Raw genomic sequence first — 20,465 nt, 5'->3', positions numbered from 1 at the left:
TACCTGCGCTGGGCGAGATTGGCCAAGTGGCACAGTCATTCTGCAAGGTGTCAATTGCCCAGGAAGCTTCCAAACTGACACTTGGTTCATGAGATTCGCCCTGTGATGAGTAAGAGGTACTTGATCACCATGTGTAAGCAAGGATCTCCAAGTGGACTCAAGAACTGAAGATTAACTGAAGAGGGAGAGGACACTAGTCAGCTCTATGCCAGCCTCAAGCTGACTCATCCTCTCTTCTTCTCTCCTATATATAGAGCTCTTCTATGAGGTCTAAGGAGGCTGGAATTTTGTGTAAAGCAAGGAGGTGCTGTTGGATTACAGTTAGAGCTATTGGGTGATTGTTTTACTAGAGGTGAAGAGGAGAGTTCTTGCTGCTGGGGAGGTGCTGCTGGATTGGAGCCATCATTGGTTGTAACCTTCTCAGAACCCTGTTACTTCTATCAATAAAGTTTTGCATGTTCTCCTATATACTTGTATTGCATTGATGTATTGTATTTACATGTATATTTGATTCACTCTAATCCATGTATCAGTTATGAGTACTTGTATCTTGTAGTTTCCTCTCTCGTTTTGTGCAGGGCTGGTGCTGGACCGGCGAAGAGAGCAAGGAGCTGGGAACAAGAGACAAAGAGAGAGGATCGAAATCGACTAAGCGAAGGATACCAGGTTGGTTGATCATTTCTTCCCCCTCTCTGTACTTTCATAAAGGAAAACATCAAAGCTTTACTTTCAGTTGTTGCTAAAGACTGTCACCTTTAGAGTAGGGATAGGGTCATCCGCATCGGATACTTTTCCCCACAACAAACTGGCGACTCTGCTGGGGAGCCTAGTATCTTGTTGGTGTTTGTAGTATTTTTTCTATTCATTTCTTGAAGAAAAGAGTACCAAATCGAAAAGCTTTTGACTATATCAAAAGCGAAGTAGAGGGACTGCTGCTCTTGCTCATTTACTGAGCAAATTCAAGATTTGAAGAGCTGATCTACAAAAGACTCTTGTGCTCTTTGTGATAGCTTTTCATCCTCTTGATCATCCCTTAGCTTGTACTTGACCTATAGCTTTTGATTTCAGCAAAAACTGTGAATTTTTGAGCATTTTATGACCCGGAAACTGTAGAAAACGCAACTCTCGTCCTTCAGTGCAGGCTGTCCAAAGGCATTCTGCATTTCAGCGCAGGTCCCGTGAAGGCTACCTGCGCTGAATGTCAAACTGACAGTGTATCACCTGCACTGAACCAGTTTTGCCTATTGCTACTAGGGTTTCCTGCTGTTTCTTGCCTTGTTTTCACCATTGTTTTTGCTGCTGTTGCTTGTCATTGTACCTTGCTGAAACCAACTGTCCTTGCCATTATTCCGCCTCAGTTGTGTGATGAAACTGTGATTGTTCTTTCAGTATTTCTTGTTTCATTTACAGTTTCCCATTGTGAAAAGCGAACTAGTCTAGCTGTGACCTCTTAGATCCAGAACTGTAAAAGTGTCGTAGTGATCTTAAGAGCTAGTTTTATTACTGTTCATGGCTGTTTGAATTTGTTTGTTTTTCATCTTATGGTTTGAATTCATACATTTTTAGTGTCGAAACAAGTACCTATAAGGTGTCTTTTGATTTTAGACAAAACTTGTTTGTTTACGCTTCAAATTGAATTCGAAAATTATACGACAGTTTCCTTTTTGTCTTACATCAACATTAAGGGAAAAGAAAAGAAATACATGCATCTTGCATTTGCATTTTTGATAAGTTTGCGTGATTGATCTAGGAGAAAGTGCATTAGTTTGTGCTTTGTGCTCTGTGTGGAAAGATAATGTTTTTCTCTCCCCTCAGTAGTTAGGATTTTCAAAGCTAAAAAGATTGTAAAGCTTGCTTATCATTTTAGCTGCATTTAGGAATTTGTACCAATACATCTCGTGGTGATCCTGAAAGACAAACTGCTAAACAAGATCAACTTAAAATATATTGAATGAATCTAAAAACGCTTTGTAACATAACGCTCACAATAGAGGTCTAGGTAGAGACGTGTTCCGGCGTCGTTAAACGTAGTGACTGTCGTTCTCTACGAAGGTGGGTGATTCCTCCTGAGGGACGATAGCACTAATACGGACTTGTGCTCCCGCGTACCGTCGCATATATTGGGAGACCCCTATAGGCATTTATCCTTTATCCTTAGGAAGCCGTGTCGGCCGCCCTACTGATCGCGATGCAGTGAACACAGCATTCACGAAGATCGACCACCCGTACCGTAAAACGTATTCTGTGGTTTCGCGAAAGGTTTGGCACACCCTCTACCTAGATCTCCAGAGCAGTTTCTTTTGGCCTTTTTCAAACTCTATAACTGAAAAAGTCCAGCCGAGCATTTGTCACTTCGGGCTCGTTAATACATCGAAGGCGACTAGAGTCATCTTTAGCTTTTTCTCGACTCTTAAAACATGAAAAAGCAAAGTTGTGTCTAAAAGCGTCTAATAAAATTCGTTCAATACGGAAACATAATTCCCCTTTTTTGTATTTTAGTTGATCGAGTAATCCGCAACCGTGGAGGAAAGTCAATTAGAACTCCGTCGTTCGAGGAGACTCGCGAGTCAACCGTCTTTGTCTCCGGAATCGAGAGTAGTACGGACGAAGCAAACTCGCTTGACCGGGTCAAAATCTCCCATTAAAGTTAGAACAACAGTTCCGACAACATCTGAGATTCTGGTCACTCCTAATATTTCTGGAATCCCTGCCTCTATTGAAGAAGTTCAACAGCAACAGAGGGACAGTTGTACTGATCCTAGTCTGAAGACAAGTACTTGCATAACTGAACCAGTTCCATCTGAAACCGGTCCACAGAGTCTTGTTGCTCAAACAACTGTCGCTGTCGAAGCAACCCCTTCTTCGACACCAGAAATCTTTTACGGACCTGACGGTCTTCCTCTTCCTCCTGGTCTGATTGCAATAGAGGAAATCGTAGAGGACCAGCAAGCAAATACTCCAACTCATTTTGGAGTAGGCGCCACTCTTTTTCCTTCTGCATCAGAAGTTTGTCCATCGCCACTGGAAGTTCCTGTAGAATCGTTAGGCAGTTTATTGGATAGACTTAAAATGTCTGAGCAGCCGTCGACATCTAGGACTGTGCCAAACGACACAGCGACAGCAGAAACTCCTGCTGTCACTCCAACGATGTTTGCCGGCATACCAGCTGTCCCGACTAGCTCTCATCAGCTAGAAGGAGTCCACCCAGGGACTATTACGACAACTTGGTCTGTTCCAGTTTGTTCTTCCGGTATAATGCCCGGTAATTCTTATGTTGAAACTAGACAAATTGATCCCTTTGGAAATCAGTTTGGGCCATCCAGTCCTCAAAGGCAATCTATACCCTTGAGTTCCGGATTGTTACCATATGGGGGGCAATATGCCCTTTCACTTCCCCTTCCGGGGGGATACCCATACGGCAGTTTTCAACAACATTCAGGTTTGACTGAAGTAACGACGAGTGGTTGGGTACCTATGTTACCCCAACAACCAAGAATTGTATATTCCATGCAACAGTGTGTACCTATGTCTAGTATCCCGACGACGCCAGCGATTGTAACCGTGTCGCAAGTTCAATCGATGCCTGTTGTATGTCAACCCCAAGTTGTAATGCAACAGCCCATTGAACCTGCAACACAACCACAATTGCCAACTGCCGGGACGACACAGACACAAACGGGAACCATAACCCCGCATCTTGGTCCGTCGGTTAGTATCGCACAGCAAAACATGGCTTCGCAACCATGGATGGTGCAATACCAACAACCTCAGTTTCAACAGGTGTACCAGGGATCTGAACAACAGATCTTTGCGAATAGTGGGCAACCCTATATTCAGAACGGGTTAAATCAACCACTTTACAGTGGCCAAGCCCACCAGCCCTATCAGTCATATCAACATCAGTTGCATTATGCTGGTATGCAAAGGCCTATTACTCAGGCGATTCCATCGTATCCTGGGTACGCCTCGCCAAACCTGAGTCAGCAGTTGCCATTCGTGGCAACTCTAGAATTACCAGATTTACATCGATTGACGAACGATCCAATCGCCTATGCCCATTGGTGGCCAGCGATTCCTCACAAACTTCCTTCGGACATTCCTAAATTCAATGGAAATCCTGGCGAAGACCCGTCGAATCATGTGATGACATTCCATCTGTGGTGTTCGTCGAATACCTTGAATGATGATTCGATAAGGCTTCGCCTTTTCCAGAGGACATTGACTGGTCCGGCGGCTAAATGGTATATTGAATTACCTAGAGCCTCTTTCGACAATTTTAGTTCCCTAGCCACGACTTTCTTAACACACTTTCAGTTACCTATAAGGTACGAAACTGGAACCGAGATCTTAACCAATTTCAAGCAGACAACGGCCACACATATATCAGATCATATACATGAGTGGCGTCGTCGTCGCAGAATGGTAAAGACTTATGTTCCAGATCAGCTTTTAGCTGAGTGGTTTATAAAGTCGCTTCTTCCTGCTATAACAGAAGATGTGGCCAAGGGAGGTGTCGTAACAGAGGAGCAAGTTATTGCTTGTGCCCAGTATTTAGACTTAGTGTATACTCAGTCTGGCACACTCTATGACAAGATACCTGACGCCCCTAGACTGGAATTTTCAATTCCTCCCCCTCCTGGATCAAATAGTGACTCTCATGCCGACGATGGTGTGATTGGCACTGCAAATGCAAAGTCAACACAGGATTCATCTAAGAAAACCCGTAAGACTTCGAATCAAAATGCAAATGAAGAACTTCTTGCCTCGGAAGTAAGTGCCGTGTCGGACGACAAGGGCAAACAACTGAAGCAACCAGGAGACAAGAAGAAAAAGAAAGGGAGAAAAGGGAAACCCCCTTCGGGGTGTCATATATGCGATGAGGATCATTGGACAACAGATTGTCCATGCAAAGCTGAGCTTAAAAGATTCTTTAAGAGTCCGAAAACCTCAGCTGTGTTGACTGATCCGTTTCCTAATCCTGGTCAAAATCTGGTTGCTAATCAAAATGCTTCCCGATCCCAAGTGCTTATGTTGTCTACCTCAAAGCAGCAGAATAATGCTTTGACAAGGAATAAAGATTACGAGAATCCATGGCTGTCAAATAACAAGGCTAATGAACAACCTAGTAGTTCGACGACAGCTTTGACCAAAGTTGTGCCACCCATCATTCCTGAACCAATGGTAAAGTTGCCAAAGGGAGTAGTACACAAATCGACATTTAATCCTCGTGCCAAAATAGCACAGAATTATAATATAATAGAGGACCTGGCCCAATCGTCGTCCGCTATGTCGACACTTGAGGTACCGCAAAATTGCCTCTCCCAAGAGCAAACTTCATTATCAGCAATAGGTGGGATTGGCCCAATGGATTCCAATCTTGTGGCCTTTGATCATAAAGGATTTGACCCTAAGTTACCAGCTCAACTAGCTTTCCTTATTCAAGTGAAAGCCCTCAACAAAACTGTTCATCGAACAATTATTGATGAGGGGGCATCTACATGTCTTATGTCGATGAGTTGCTGGAAAAATTTAGGCTCACCAACCTTGTCGAAATCGTCAACGACCTTAAAAGCGTTTGATGGACGATCATACACTCCATACGGGATTTTAAGTAACTTGCAAGTTGAACTGGGGGGCAAAACAGTAGAAGTCGATGTTGAAGTAATCGATGGAAACCTCGATTACAACATCCTACTAGGAAGGCCCTGGATATATGCCATGGCCGCAGTCGTGTCGACCTACTTCAGGAAGATTGCATTTCCCTTTCAAGGAGGGATTACAATCGTCGACCAACAAACTTTCCTCCCCGACAGTTCACAAGTTACGGGAAGCATTCCAATGATCCATGGAAGCGATCATTCGCTTCAAAATATTGGAGTAGGTCTCCTAAAAGACCCTGCCTTAATGGGTACTTTTGCCCTACCGCCTGCAAGAAATCTGGCAGAAGTGGCCACAGTGGAAACCTACAATATGAAATCTTCTATATCTAATGGATTCGGAAGATTCCTAAACATTTTGTCAGCATGGATCATCGCCCTAATGGAAATACTGTAAATACAGTGGGCTCCGAGGACGGTTCTTATCTCGTGTCAACCTCGTTAAAAAATGAAACAAGGAGTCATGAGGATAGTTCTTTTACTATGTCAACCTCATTAAAAAATGAAACAAATCCCCTTTCAAAATTCAAAGGTAAACCTTCATTCCAACCACCAAGTTGAATGCAATGAAGCTTGGGGGGCACCCTCCTTTGACATGCGTTATTATGATGCTGGGGGCATGCAAATCCGAGCAGTTTTAGCGCATAGTTCATGCTCGTTAAAAAATAAACATAAGTTTATGAGCAGGCTTTCCTTTAGAGTTCAAGCTCATTCAGAAAAAATGAACCGGTAAATACCCTTCTGAGATCGTAAATTCATCAGCCATAAAAGCCTTGGTCGTGTTTGTGCACCGTCACCTCCACCGTCATTTGGCCGATCATTCACTTCCATTTGTGTGTTTACCTCTTTTGAGAAACAGCTGCGAAGAGTGATTTCACCTAGCCATCCTTGCGACACTGCCGTGATTGGAAAATTCCAACCTGTACCTGGAATCTGTAGCTATCCCTGTTTATCACTCGTTCCTCAAAAGACGAGTCTTCTTTCAGCTCTTTTCACTGACTCGTAAAATATGAAAAGTTTGCCGAGTTTTGGCCTTCCAGCTCGTTAAATGACCGGAACGCTATCCCTCCTCTAAATTTTAATCTTTTTGGACCTGAGGGATTATTGCACAAAAAGATCGAGCGCTTGTCTTGTTCGGCTCGTAAAAGTACCGAATAGCCATCCCTTCTGTATTGTTTTATACTTTTTCGGACTTAAGGGATTAGATGACGAAAAAGGAATTATGGAGTTGACTTTCTGTACCTTTTCAGACTCTCTAAAAATGAAAAGGGCCGAGTTTTCCTTGTCGTTAGACTCGTTAAAATGATTAAATAGCGACAAACTTGTCTTTAGACGAGAACGAGTTTCCCTATCGCTAGGCTCGTTAAATCATAGCGATGGGCTTGCCCGAAGGGCAGGTTATAGAACAAGCATATGTTATCCTCCTCAAGCTTGACAAAAATAAAGAGGTACTGGTCAGAAATGACTGGGGAAAAATTGGGAGAACATTCAAAGTTTAATGGTAGCAAGTCACTCTTGAACATGACACTTTTCCTCCGTATCACATCGGGTTGGGTTGTTTCATTCACCGGTCTTATCACCATGGTCCTCGCCACACCATCCATGTTTGGGGTAATGCTACCGACCCATCGCATCAGTGTCGTTATATGTTCAAGAGGGGTCATTCTGAAAGTGTCAACCGTGTCCCATCCACTGCCATACATTATCCTTCATCCATTCATGATCGCCACCCTGAATCATATGTCACAATTTGTTTTCACCTCCACTAAAGTCATTAGCTCCGTTCCGTGTCATTGATGTGGGATTCTTTAAGGCCCTCCTTTGACGGATTGCTTCTTGTCGACTTCAGCTCATTATCCAAGAAGTTGATCTAGGAACACCCCCATCAGTACTTTGAAGCTTGCATGCCTCAATGGCAAGTTTCTCACTTCCGGCGACAGGTATACATCAATGACCTTCGACCAGAAGATTTTGCGTGGCGTTCGACGCCAAGTCCTTTATTCACGCCACGTGAATTGTACTGCAGTACCTTGAGGGTCATCGTCATTATTGGTGATTCCTCTCGCGCTTGTTAACGGTTTACATTATTGACCGGTAATCAAGCGATGTCTTTCCATGTTCGACTTCAGCGCAATTCTCACATGGATCGACTTGTACTTAGAGTGAAGATCGAACGAGTTTGAAGACCCCGGATCTAGTTTCATCCATCCGGGCTGCGATATATATTCAGGAAATATAAAAGCATTTGCCATGTACATCATTGCAGCAGATGATCATCCTACTCAAAGGATGATAATTTCAGCAGAAAATTATCAGTCTATCTTCAGACGATTGTCTGTCATATGTACCAAAATGTATTTATAAAAAGCTGAGCATGGGAATGACCGCCTCAGCTAGATCATGAGAATAATGATGAATGAAAAATGATGTATTGTATTGTATTGTATTACAGGGCACTCTCCTCAGCACTGGAACGAACTTCGGATCCTCTAGATAAAGCATTTCACCCGATAAACGGCCTCATACTTTAGGGGGCAACTGTTATAGACATTTTTGTGCCTCGCATCATGGAGCATGAAATGTCAATAATTACAGGGATCCTCAGTCCCTAAACATGTTGTTCTTACCCCTAAAAGAACAAGGTCATCAAACAACAGCACTTCCAATCAGTTCTCCACCTGAAAGCACTTCAAAACAGGCTAATTTTGGATCATGTCAGCTGCTCCACTGAGCAACTGCGCTGAATGTCAACTGCTCTTCCTTGTACCTGCGCTGAAAGTCAAAAGCAATGAAGGCTACCTGCGCTGGGCGAGATTGGCCAAGTGGCACAGTCATTCTGCAAGGTGTCAATTGCCCAGGAAGCTTCCAAACTGACACTTGGTTCATGAGATTCGCCCTGTGATGAGTAAGAGGTACTTGATCACCATGTGTAAGCAAGGATCTCCAAGTGGACTCAAGAACTGAAGATTAACTGAAGAGGGAGAGGACACTAGTCAGCTCTATGCCAGCCTCAAGCTGACTCATCCTCTCTTCTTCTCTCCTATATATAGAGCTCTTCTATGAGGTCTAAGGAGGCTGGAATTTTGTGTAAAGCAAGGAGGTGCTGTTGGATTATAGTTAGAGCTATTGGGTGATTGTTTTACTAGAGGTGAAGAGGAGAGTTCTTGCTGCTGGGGAGGTGCTGCTGGATTGGAGCCATCATTGGTTGTAACCTTCTCAGAACCCTGTTACTTCTATCAATAAAGTTTTGCATGTTCTCCTATATACTTGTATTGCATTGATGTATTGTATTTACATGTATATTTGATTCACTCTAATCCATGTATCAGTTATGAGTACTTGTATCTTGTAGTTTCCTCTCTCGTTTTGTGCAGGGCTGGTGTATAGCTGGACCGGCGAAGAGAGCAAGGAGCTGGGAACAAGAGACAAAGAGAGAGGATCGAAATCGACTAAGCGAAGGATACCAGGTTGGTTGATCATTTCTTCCCCCTCTCTGTACTTTCATAAAGGAAAACATCAAAGCTTTACTTTCAGTTGTTGCTAAAGACTGTCACCTTTAGAGTAGGGATAGGGTCATCCGCATCGGATACTTTTCCCCACAACACTTGGGCACCCCATTCTGCTGTGGGTTATGAGGTTCCATCAACTTTCATTTAATTCCTTCCAGTGCACAGAAGTATTTAAAATTTTGAGAGACATATTCTCCACCGTTGTCGCTTCTCAAGGCCTTGATATTCTTCCCCGACTCTTTCTCGACCAAAGCTTTGAACTCACAAAACTTTGAGAAGCTTTAGTCCTTCTGCATGAAATAAAACCAACATTTACGAGAAAAATCTTCAATGAAAATCACATAATACCTTTGCTTCACTATGGATGCCATTGAGAATGGTCCAGACAAATCAGTATGAACTCACTCTAAGATCACTTCTGCTCGACTGACTCGATCATGAAAGGAATACTTGGCATACTTTCCCAAGGTACAACCTTTGCATGTGTCAACTTGCTCAAGTTTACCTTTGGGAAGTCCTATAGATATATGTTGCATTATCTTCAAAGCCCCATGATGCAAATGGCCCAACCACCTATGCCACAACTCTCCAATTTCTTGGCTTTACACCAATTCTGCTTTCAAACTCAATGTTGCACAATCATCTACCTCTAGTTTATATAGATTCTCCACCCGAATCCCAATCCTCTTACTCTGATTCGTGGCTATGTGTCTTAGGAATGCCTTTCCTTTACTAAAGACAACATCGTAGCCTTTGTCTTCCAACATTGTGACCAATACCAATTTTTTCTTCAGTCTAGGCACATAATTCACATCTGTCAAGGTGAGAGGACCTCCATGATCCATATGAAAAGCAATTGTGCCCACTCCTGAAACATTGTACTTTCCATCATCACCCATCTCTATGCGCATCTTGAGGTCTTTCTCCTCCAAGGTACTGAATAAAATTTTATCGCCGATCATGTGGAATGAGGCTCCATTGTCAAGATACCAAACACAACCCACCATCGATGACACCATGCATGCGATGAGGGTAAAGTCCATTTTGAACTGAGAGGCTAATGCCTCACCTTCCGATCCTTTCAAGGATCCCTTCTTAGACTTCTTCGATGGGAAATTAGTTGCATAATGTCCCATCTCATGACAACTAAAGCATCTCAATTTAGACATGTCAACGTTCTTCCCTCCATGAGAAGAATTCGATTTGGAATGGGAAGACTTCCCCTTCCCTTACGTTGCCTTACTTACTAAGGCCATATTTTCTTCATCATCATTCTTTGATGAAGAACCCTCTTGTGTGCTCCTCCTAATCTCCTCCCGCATCAGATCCGACCACAGTTGTTCCTAATCTGGTAGTTTCTCCCTTCCATTCACAGAGTCTTGGTAGCTATTCCATCTCTTTGGAAAGCGGAGGAGAGTGAGGCTCACCATATCATCACCGGAAGTAGTTATTCCCATACTACTAAGCTCATCTTTGTAGGTCGTGAGCTTGTTCAGATACGTGGAAATAGTATTTCCCTTCTCCATCTTGATTTTCTGAAGCTTATGCTTGAGCGCCAATTTTCTCTGGTCGCTATTGTTCTAGTAGAGGTCCTTCAATGTTTTCCACATTGAAAATAGAGTATCCTTCCCACGAAGACTCGAGACAATATGGTCTTGAACTCCTCCAGGATGATCTGTCTCGCCTTCGCTACACACTTCTTCCACTCAACCAACTCTTGTGCATTAGTTGCAGCCAGCTTTGGGATTTCTTGACCAATGAAATCCTTTAAGCCATTGTCTTCTAATACAACTTCCATTTTATCTTTCCATGTTATGTAATTTGAGTTGCCTTCCAAGGCATACTCGAGTCTCAAGCCATGGAGCGCCATTGACCAACCTGAAGTATGAGATGAATTCGACTTACACCTGCAACCCCAAACTTCAAACTTCAAATTCTCTTCTCAGTATAATGTTCACATCTCTAATAACCTTTGCTTTGACACCATGTAAAAATTTTGACTGTATATTACCCTGATAATGCAATATAACTAAAGAAAAATACTTTAATCTACTTCTACAATCAAACTTGTGGAAGCTTAAAGATCGAGATGAATCAGAGTTGAACACATATAACCATAAGAAGAAGAATCAATGCACATGAAACACAGAAAATAATAAGGGGAAAGCCTCAGCTAAAAACCCCACTATCTGTATTATCATACAAGTTGGAAATATCTCATAATTACACAAAGCTTTAGCTCTCACAGCTAGTCAGCTCTCAGTACAATAATCACAGATGCTCACAAGAAAAATAGACTTCTAATAAGTCCTCCACACTGCCCTCCAAGCTCCTATTTCCTAGTGTAGTTTTTTCTGGGTGATCCTACTGTTACCAAGTGTAACACTGATCACTCACACCGATCTCACACCCTATAAAACTGCGGAATCCTCAAGGAATGAATTCCTTTTGCACGCATGAGTTTTCCTTATAGGAAAATTCATGCAACTGATAGTACAATGGCCCTGTCTTTAATCTCAACTGGGTCTTTCTCATAATAGACATGCATGAGTTAAGGATGAGAGAATCTTTAGTTATCTGGAGTACACTAGTTGGATGTATGCATGCATTAACTAATTGAACTCACAATTAGTTCCTCAAACAATTTGGAACTAATCTAACTGGACTTAACTCAATAAAATGAGATAACTAATTACAACTCAAATATAACTCAATCTTATCTCCTTAATTAAGGAATAATCTCCTTAATTTAAGGGATGACTGTTGCATGACTTCACAAAGACTTCTAGCTTGACTTTCTCCAACTAATTAACTCAAGATGAATTAATTAATTATTTTTCAAGCAACTTGTGAGACTAAATTCGAATTTTAATTCAAGGACAAACTAAAATTGGAATATTCTTGTTGCCACATTTCAACACTGCACAAGATATTGTGTACCCAAAACACTAGAGAGAAGGGCACCAAATTTACCCATAAATAACACCATTTTGATTTCTTGGATGCCAGAATGAAGCTGGCCTACCATCTCTGAAGCAATAGGTAGCCTCGACCTAGAACCCAAGATTTTTGCATAATTAAAGTGAGTTTTTTTTAATAACCATTATTAAAAAAATCAAATATAGTCTATAATTTAATTTTACAATGAGAATATTTTACACAAAATAAAGCAGAAAATTAAATTTAATATTTATTTTATTACAAGTATTCATTTTTTAAAATTATTATTATTATTATTTAGTAATTTGGTTGTTAAAATTTATTAAAGTGTAGATACTCTATTTTCGCCTATTTAAAGTTGAAGTTTTTGAAAATAAAATATATATTCTTAATTTTGAATACTGTATTTTTATAAATATATGAAATTTTAATATTTTATTATAAACACAAGTAAATAAAAATGAAATCTAATATTAAAATATAAAATTATAAATTTAATAAATTTAGTGACCAAGTATTAAACTCATGAAATGTAAATGCGTTGATTTGTGTGAAATTTCAGTTTTGAATAAGGTTCAAATTTAAATCTCGTAGGAAAAGATTAACAAAGAAAACCACATGAAAATAAATAATTTTTACCATTTAAATAAAAACTGGCCTAAAATTATGTGTCGAATAGTGGGGAGGGCTTCAAGGGGAAGGCTCCCTATCTGAGCCTAGGGATAACAAGGGGCATATTGAATGGAATTGGCATTGAAAACCATAGTGTACATGAGTTTCATAGCAAAGGTAAAAATAAATCTAACATTGAGCCGCCTGGTGGGAGACATCTCAAGGAACAACTGGGCTACATCACTGAAGCAAGTGCTTGGGATTCATTCTTAGAACTGTTATGGGTTATCCATACCAGGTATAAATTTTTCAGCATAGTTGTTCATTATCCACTAGTCATTTTTATGCTTATAAGTTCTAGTCTTGCTAGGTGTGTCGGGGTAGAGACATGGTTGGGAAAAGAGCATTTTTCCTTGCTTCTTTTGTATGCTCTAGAGAAGTGGGGATATCTAGAGGATTACTCGCAGCAGGGAATCATTACATTGGGAATTTGAGTGGTATGAGTGTTCTTCCTTCCGGATTTAGATGGGTTAGTTGTATCTAGGAAAGAAGGGAGCCTATGTGGTATGTTAATTGTGTGCTTCTTAAATCCTTTGTTTTTTGCATATTCCAATTTGAGCTTTCTTCGACCAAATTGGGGGGGTTGGTAGGTGTTTCCTCCATTGGGGTCGAGTTGCATAGCAATAAATTCACACTTTATTGGTTGCAGGCTTGGGTAATATTTGTGGTGGCTTGCGTGGGTTTCCTTGGTGAGTGGTGTCTGCATTGGGGGTCATGGATGTTTGTGACCCCTACTAGGAAGAAGACGCATCCTCACCTACTTAGCAAGATTAGTTGGTGCAACATGGAATTTTTCTTTATGAGACAAGAAGTTCAAAGGAGAGTGATGAATATGCATCCTCAACAAGGTTAGAGCATAGAGGAATGGAAGCAAGGGGATTTTTGTGGTGGAAACAACAACAAGAGAAGGGACATGGAGAACCCGTAGACCCATTGTTCTCTCAATCCTTTCCCTCTGTGGGAAATGCCTCCTTGGTGGAAGACAATGTGAGCATCTTTTGATAGTTGAGAAACTCCTTGGACCAGCTTAATTGACCTTGGCAAGATGATCACAATGACACTACTGACTTCATGAATCAATTTCAATGATACCTATGGGAGATGCATGACATCTTGGTTAGTCTATGGAGAGGATAATGATGCATTAGGAGTAGCTTGGCTATTTCGAAACTAGGTTGGTGTGCATGGAAAGGCGTGCCCACTATAAATTCAAAGCTCACCATCCCCTGGCTCAACTCCAAATCATCATGTCCTAGTAGATTATGATGATATCTATTGATTGTTTGTTGTCTTTTAATTTTACAGACATTTTCACACTTTTTTCCTGTTATTTTATGTAAATCGTTGTCATTTTGGAATTTTACTATATATCTAGGTATTCTCCTATTGGCCAACAAATCTAGGAAGAGTGAGGCCAACAAGTTTTTGAGATACATCATGAGAAGATGTAATATTTAGAATTAATGGAAAAAAATAGATTCACAAAGGAAAAATTGGCCCAAAATTAACTCCGCACAACTTAAAAAAAGAAGAAGAAAAAATAAAACAAAAAAAAAACAAAAACTATTTTAATTATTAAAGTGTTGACAAATATAAAATATTCATTAAATTTTAATGAACTATTAAAAAAATAAGCCAACAAAATTAAGAGTTACGATGCAACATTGTCCCTGTCTCTACAACTAATTAATTGATTAATATTTTCACATAGTGTAAGCTCTCTGCACAAGCATTTTTTCTCTGCATAGTTTTCCTCCGCACTAGAATGAGTAATACATAACCTGCATGCAAAACCTATATCGTCTCTTTAGAAATGTTGTTAATCTTGAAACATTACAAGCTTAAATTATCTGATTAACTTCAATATATTAATCACAATCTCAATCATTCGTACACAAGAGGTTAATGTCTTGATATCATTTAAAATAAAGAGTCTTTAGTTTTTTTTTATAAACTGCAACACATTGTTGAAAATATAAAACAATTCCATAACATTGAGGTGCTCTTGTAATTAACATATAATTAATATCGTGTGCATATCATCAATAGTAACCAATCCTTATCACTTATGTTGGATTATAAATTGATTTTGTTTGTTCTTTCCATAAATTAAGGGGTTTTTTCATAAGGTTTGTTTAGATAAATTAGTAATTAATGTAAACACGTGTTATATGTTTTAATTAATATTCTATGTTTTTTAAGAGATTGTGTAATTATCATCCATGTGGCATTATATTGCCACAAGTAAAGTGTGGTAAAATGTGTTATTGGTTTTCTTGATATCAACAACTTTATTAGCATTTTGGTCATCCAGTAATAGATGCAAATAAATACCAAAAAATACTCCAATTCGCGATTTGTCACACAGTGATAATAAAATAACTCTCCACAAAATGAGTTAATGATATGTCTTTTGTGTGGAGGCTTTCACTGTGCCGAGCTATTGAGAACTCCACACAATTAAAGTTTCTGTACAATGGGCCCCACTCAATCGAAACTAGGATCACATCAAACTTGTGGAGCGTCAAACACGTTGCGAAGAATTAATACACATAGTGCTTTAGCGAATGAAATGCACTTCTAGCATCCAACTTCCTGAAGAACCTTTAATTGCGAGATTGACCCACAATTAAGACCTATCTTGAATGCAAAATAATAATGTAGTGTTAAAGTTAAGCTATTAAAATTTATAAGATTTTAACTATTAAGATTTTCAAAATAAATATAAAGAAAAATAGTTTTGAGTTATTATATATTAAAACAAAAATATATAGAAAAGTAAGTTTTAGTTATATAAGTTATTAAAGTGTAAAAACAAAGCAAATTCAACCCTAGTAAAAAAAATTAATAGCCTATAGTTATAACTATTAAGATTTTCAAAATAAATATAAAAAAATAGTTTTAAATTATTATATATTAAAACAAAAATATATAGAAAAGTAAGTTTTAGTTATATAAGTTATTAAAGTGTAAAAACAAAGCAAATTCAACCTTAGTAAAAAAAAATTAATAGCCTATAGTTATAGTTTATTAATAATTGTAAAAAATATAACAAGTTAAAAATATCGAATAAATAATCCTATCTTATAAAGAAAAAAACATTAACTAAAGATAAAATGGTGATAGGCATCTTAATGACAACGTTTTGTGCGGCCAAAGTATTACTATGCCAAGATATCCATTCTGCATAGACTTTCACTATGTGGAAATGCATGGCAACTCCACACAATGGGCCCCACACAATCGAAACTATGATCACATCAAGCTTGGAAAGAGCACACATAAATACGGTAATAGTGATAAATACCACAAACTAAATGCCACTAATTAATACAAAATGAACAAGTAATAGTTCATACCACAAACAACTCACAACATGGAACAATGAATATCGCATAATGCCCTGATTACTATGGAATAACCGTGGAGGCTACAGTCACATTGTCGTTGTATGCGTGATGCCAATGTGAATTATAGAGACAAAAGATGAGGATCCACGAGAGTGGACGATAGTTGTGGAAAGTCGGGCTCCTTAGTCTTCGTTGCACTTTTAGGACACTCAACTAATTCATTTTCTGCATTTTTTTTAGTAAGCTTTGCATGGTAAACTAAAGTATTAAGTTTAAACTCGCTTCTCATAATATGCAGGTATGTTTTACAAGTCAAATCTAGTCACGATAAAATGACAACATGGGTAAACCTTTGCGCTTAAATAACTCAGTTCCACGACTATAATTGTTTCATGTATCTGCTATAACAATTGCAACATATTTAAACTGATAGTGAGAACCCTGAATAGTTCTCAAGTTTAAAAATGTTGGACATACGGTCCAAACGATTCCTCCCCTAATAATTTGAGAAGTTGAACTCCAATAGAATGAAGAACCTGTTTGTTATTGTTATTTTTGTCGGGGTCTGCTTATACCAAGAACCAAAGAGAGCGAGGAGGATCAGAGCAAGAAGCAAAGGGAGCGAAAAGGATCGGAGCCATAGGCATTGACAATTTAAAAGTTGGTGAGATATGTCATCATATGTTTCAACGTAAAGGATGAGTTATGATACATTAATTTTATTAGGTGTGTTGTAATTTAATATATAGAACAATCCAATTTTCATTGCACTATAGTCGAAGTGTAATTATATGGATAGTAGCAAAGTGCTGTTGTAGAGAAAGATAAATTTGGAAACTGTCCTTCGCCCATTGAAAAAGAACTGGGAGGAAAGGGATTTTCAACTTCAAACTTTGGCTTCAGTTGCTGAGCAGGTGAAAATGACAAACAACCCAAGAAGAACTCGGTGAATGGTTTTTCGACATGCCTTATACCTTGTCATAACAAATCGATAAGGTAAATACGATGTCATTTCAAATTACTATGGAGGGGGAATGTAAGAGGATGTGTCAAACTAGCAAATAATGTGGAATGAGCAAAATGAAATGAAAAACAAGAATCCAAAGGCCAGGTTTAAAAACACCAACCAGCCAGTGAAAGAATCCTCTCCACCAGGGATCAAAATTGAACACGTCAGAGCCCTTCGAAGGGTCTTTGGCACGTCAGAGAAGTATGGAGAAAATTTTACCAGTCAAAAAAAATTTAAAAATTGATTTTTGTCATTTAAAAAAAAAATTGGAATAATATCTTAAAATTTTTTACGAAGCGCTGTCAAATTGTCAACTTTTTATTTAAATTTCATATTTTCTGAAATTAGAATTTTAGGAATGTTGAATTTGTAAATTTCTTTTCATGTTAAAACTTAAATCCCATTTCAGAAACTCTCATTTCAAAAACAACAGTTTCCTTTTGAATTGTTTTTTCTAATTGTGCATATGGTGCAAGTTCTTATTAATTATTATGTCACAATTACCTTTTGATACCATTACATTTGGCAGTTTCTGAGTTGCTCCCATTTCAAAAACAACAGTTTCTTTTTGAGTTGTTTTTCTAATTGTGCATATGATGGAAGTTCTTATTAATTATTATGTCACAATTACCCTTTGATACCATTACATTTGGTAGTTTCAATTGAGAGCAACTAGATGTCAATATGAGCCATGTATTAGGTCTATAATTTCACTGGGTTGTGCCTGAACGCTGCCCAAAGCAAGGTTTGATGAGGATTTAAGCTGGAGAGGAGCATAGATTCATCATTCAGCAAACCCCTGTCAAGCAAGGTTTAAACATGATTTATGCTTGGAGAGGAGCACATTCAACAGGCTTCCTAACATACTAGATTTGATTTGTTTGCGGATTCCCAATTCCTGGTATGTTTCATATTAAAATAAAAGATACCAAAAACATAAACACCTTTGTACACTCTTTTGTTGAATTCTAAACCTGTTTAGAACTTTACTGAACTTTTTCATTCATGCAATAAACTTAAATTTGATTGAGCTACTTGTACATTGGCTTGAACGTTTTGGTCACAAAAATTTCCTATAAAATTAATCCTTATCTGAACTGGAGCAGTAATATAGGTCTCCTGTTTATCCATTAATGGTAAATGCATCCGATATATTAGTTGTGGCTCATATCAGACCTGCCTTATACACAACATCCATGGGGTTGTTGTTCCACCATTCTCATGTGAAAAAATAAAAAGAAATTTGAAAATAATTTACTGTTGTCAATTGAATTGCTCTTTTTTTTTACGCTTTTCATTATAGAAGTGCGACCTGAATATGTGCCCTTCTAAATGAAATTAAGACCTGCCCTTCAAATTTGATCACTGCTCTCCACCATCTTTGACGAAAACAACCACGTTTCTAACATCAACTAAACAAATGGTACTCACTCGATAGCATATGAATATTGTTCGGATATGCTGGCCAGAGCGAAAACCGATGGCTCAGCTTTTCTTAGTTTATTTAGTGCAATTTAAGTAAGTTTTTTTTGTTTTTTTAATGGGTTAAGTAAAATTAAATAGACATTGACAAAAGAGATAGGGAACCAATATTTCCAACCGTATAGGCCCATTAATACGTTGTCCTTGATAGTTTGGCATATCCATACATCCATCTCCTTCTCATCTATTAGCACCTGGTACTCTCATCAGGGGTTAAATTTGACGGATGACCCTACCCGTCAAAGAATTTTTTTATGACGTTTTTTTTTTTAAACTGCCCATCATATGACTTTTAAAATTTATTTGTAAAAGTTTCATCTAATTTCAAATTGTACTCATAATTGTTCAAAATTTCCATTTTTTGTTGTAAAATTCAACTCAAATCTCATTGCTACATTTTGTTTTGAACCTGCTGATCAAATTTTTCTGCAAATTTGCCAAATTATTCAAATGTCCTGAGTTTTTTTTTTTGGGGTTTAAAATGGAAGAATACACGTGTTCCTGTGTCTCGATCAAATATATGTTGTCGATTCAAGAACAAGTCTCGATGTTGTCGTATCTGAGCCATAATTGTCCCCATTGTTATGAGGTTGTAACACATTCTATCATAACTGACTGTGATTGCAATCCCTGGCTAGCAAGAAAGTCCAAAACGGTCGTTAAGGAAAAGGGTCCGTTTTGGTCTCCAGGCTTTGGGTTTTTTTAGCGGTGCAATGTTATTATTAGAGTTGTGAAACAATAAATTATGAAGCAAGCTATCCTTAACGTATTTGTATACTATCCCTAACGTACTTGTATAATGTGTAATGTCTTTAGTTGGGTTGCTGCAAAGGGGCAAAGGGTGAGCTTCTCTAGCAACGATCCGGGTGTGTCCATCTGTCTCGTTAGTTATACAAATCACTCACCCACCTACCACGTATATGCAAGGCCTTCCTTGCCTTCTCCATATCTCTAGGAATGGGACACGCCGCCTGGCCTGGAAACTTGGGGATTAAAGAAGGAAGAGGGGGAGGAGGATCAGATGCAGCAAAGAATGGGACTCTGAGAATTGGGATGTGGAAGGAAGGATGGCAGGCGGAGGCGGAGGCCGACCCATATGAGAGAATGCTAATTTACAATATGATCTAGCCCAACATTAAGGTTGGTATAAATTGGCAGAGTAAGTCAATCGGTCAGAGAGAAATGGATAGAGGAGGTTCATCCATGGACCTGCCAATTATGCACGATAACGATCGGTATGAGCTCGTCAAGGATATTGGTTCAGGTAACTTTAGTGTGGCTAGGTTGATGCGCGACAAACAGACCAAAGAACTTGTTGCTGTCAAATACATCGAGAGGGGGGAGAAGGTATAATTAACATCTCCACTGAACCTTAAACTTTTCTTTAAGGCCCACTCAAATTTTTTTTGTCCACGAATGCGCTGAGAATTGGACCTGGGCTAGTTAAGATTGCATCCATTTTTATAAATATTGCATTGTTCCCCATTTCCCAGCGGGCCTTAACTGTTCTTTCTTGCAGATTGACGAAAATGTGCAGAGAGAAATCATCAACCATCGTTCTCTGAAACATCCAAACATTGTTCGCTTCAAAGAGGCAAGAAATTCAGTTTGGGGTTGTGCATATTTTGTGTTAAAACATTTGATGCAATTGAAGGAATGCCGATTTCTGCAATCTGGAGTATGTTGAGATTGCGTTTGTGTTCGCAGGTCATATTAACGCCGACCCATCTGGCAATTGTGATGGAATATGCAGCAGGGGGTGAGCTCTTTGAACGGATATGTAACGCCGGCCGCTTTAGTGAAGACGAGGTTCTTGCGGAGCTCTTTATCTATTCCGTATTCACAA

General features: G+C 39.0%; 1 long non-coding RNA gene across 1 annotated transcript; it reads left to right on the top strand.

The window, feature by feature from the left end:
• Positions 1 to 19,732: 19,732 nt before the first annotated feature.
• LOC149178178 (uncharacterized) lies at positions 19,733 to 20,212 on the top strand. The gene is made up of 2 exons (XR_016258831.1): positions 19,733 to 19,966; positions 20,139 to 20,212. It is a non-coding gene; the product is annotated as an uncharacterized LOC149178178 (long non-coding RNA).
• Positions 20,213 to 20,465: the final 253 nt, after the last annotated feature.

This window comes from Pinus tabuliformis, chromosome 4_1, assembly GCF_031772625.1.
Source record: "Pinus tabuliformis cultivar Carrire ecotype Pingquan chromosome 4_1, CPIR1, whole genome shotgun sequence".
NCBI lineage: Eukaryota > Viridiplantae > Streptophyta > Pinopsida > Pinales > Pinaceae > Pinus > Pinus tabuliformis.
This window is presented reverse-complemented; position numbering and strand designations above follow the sequence as displayed.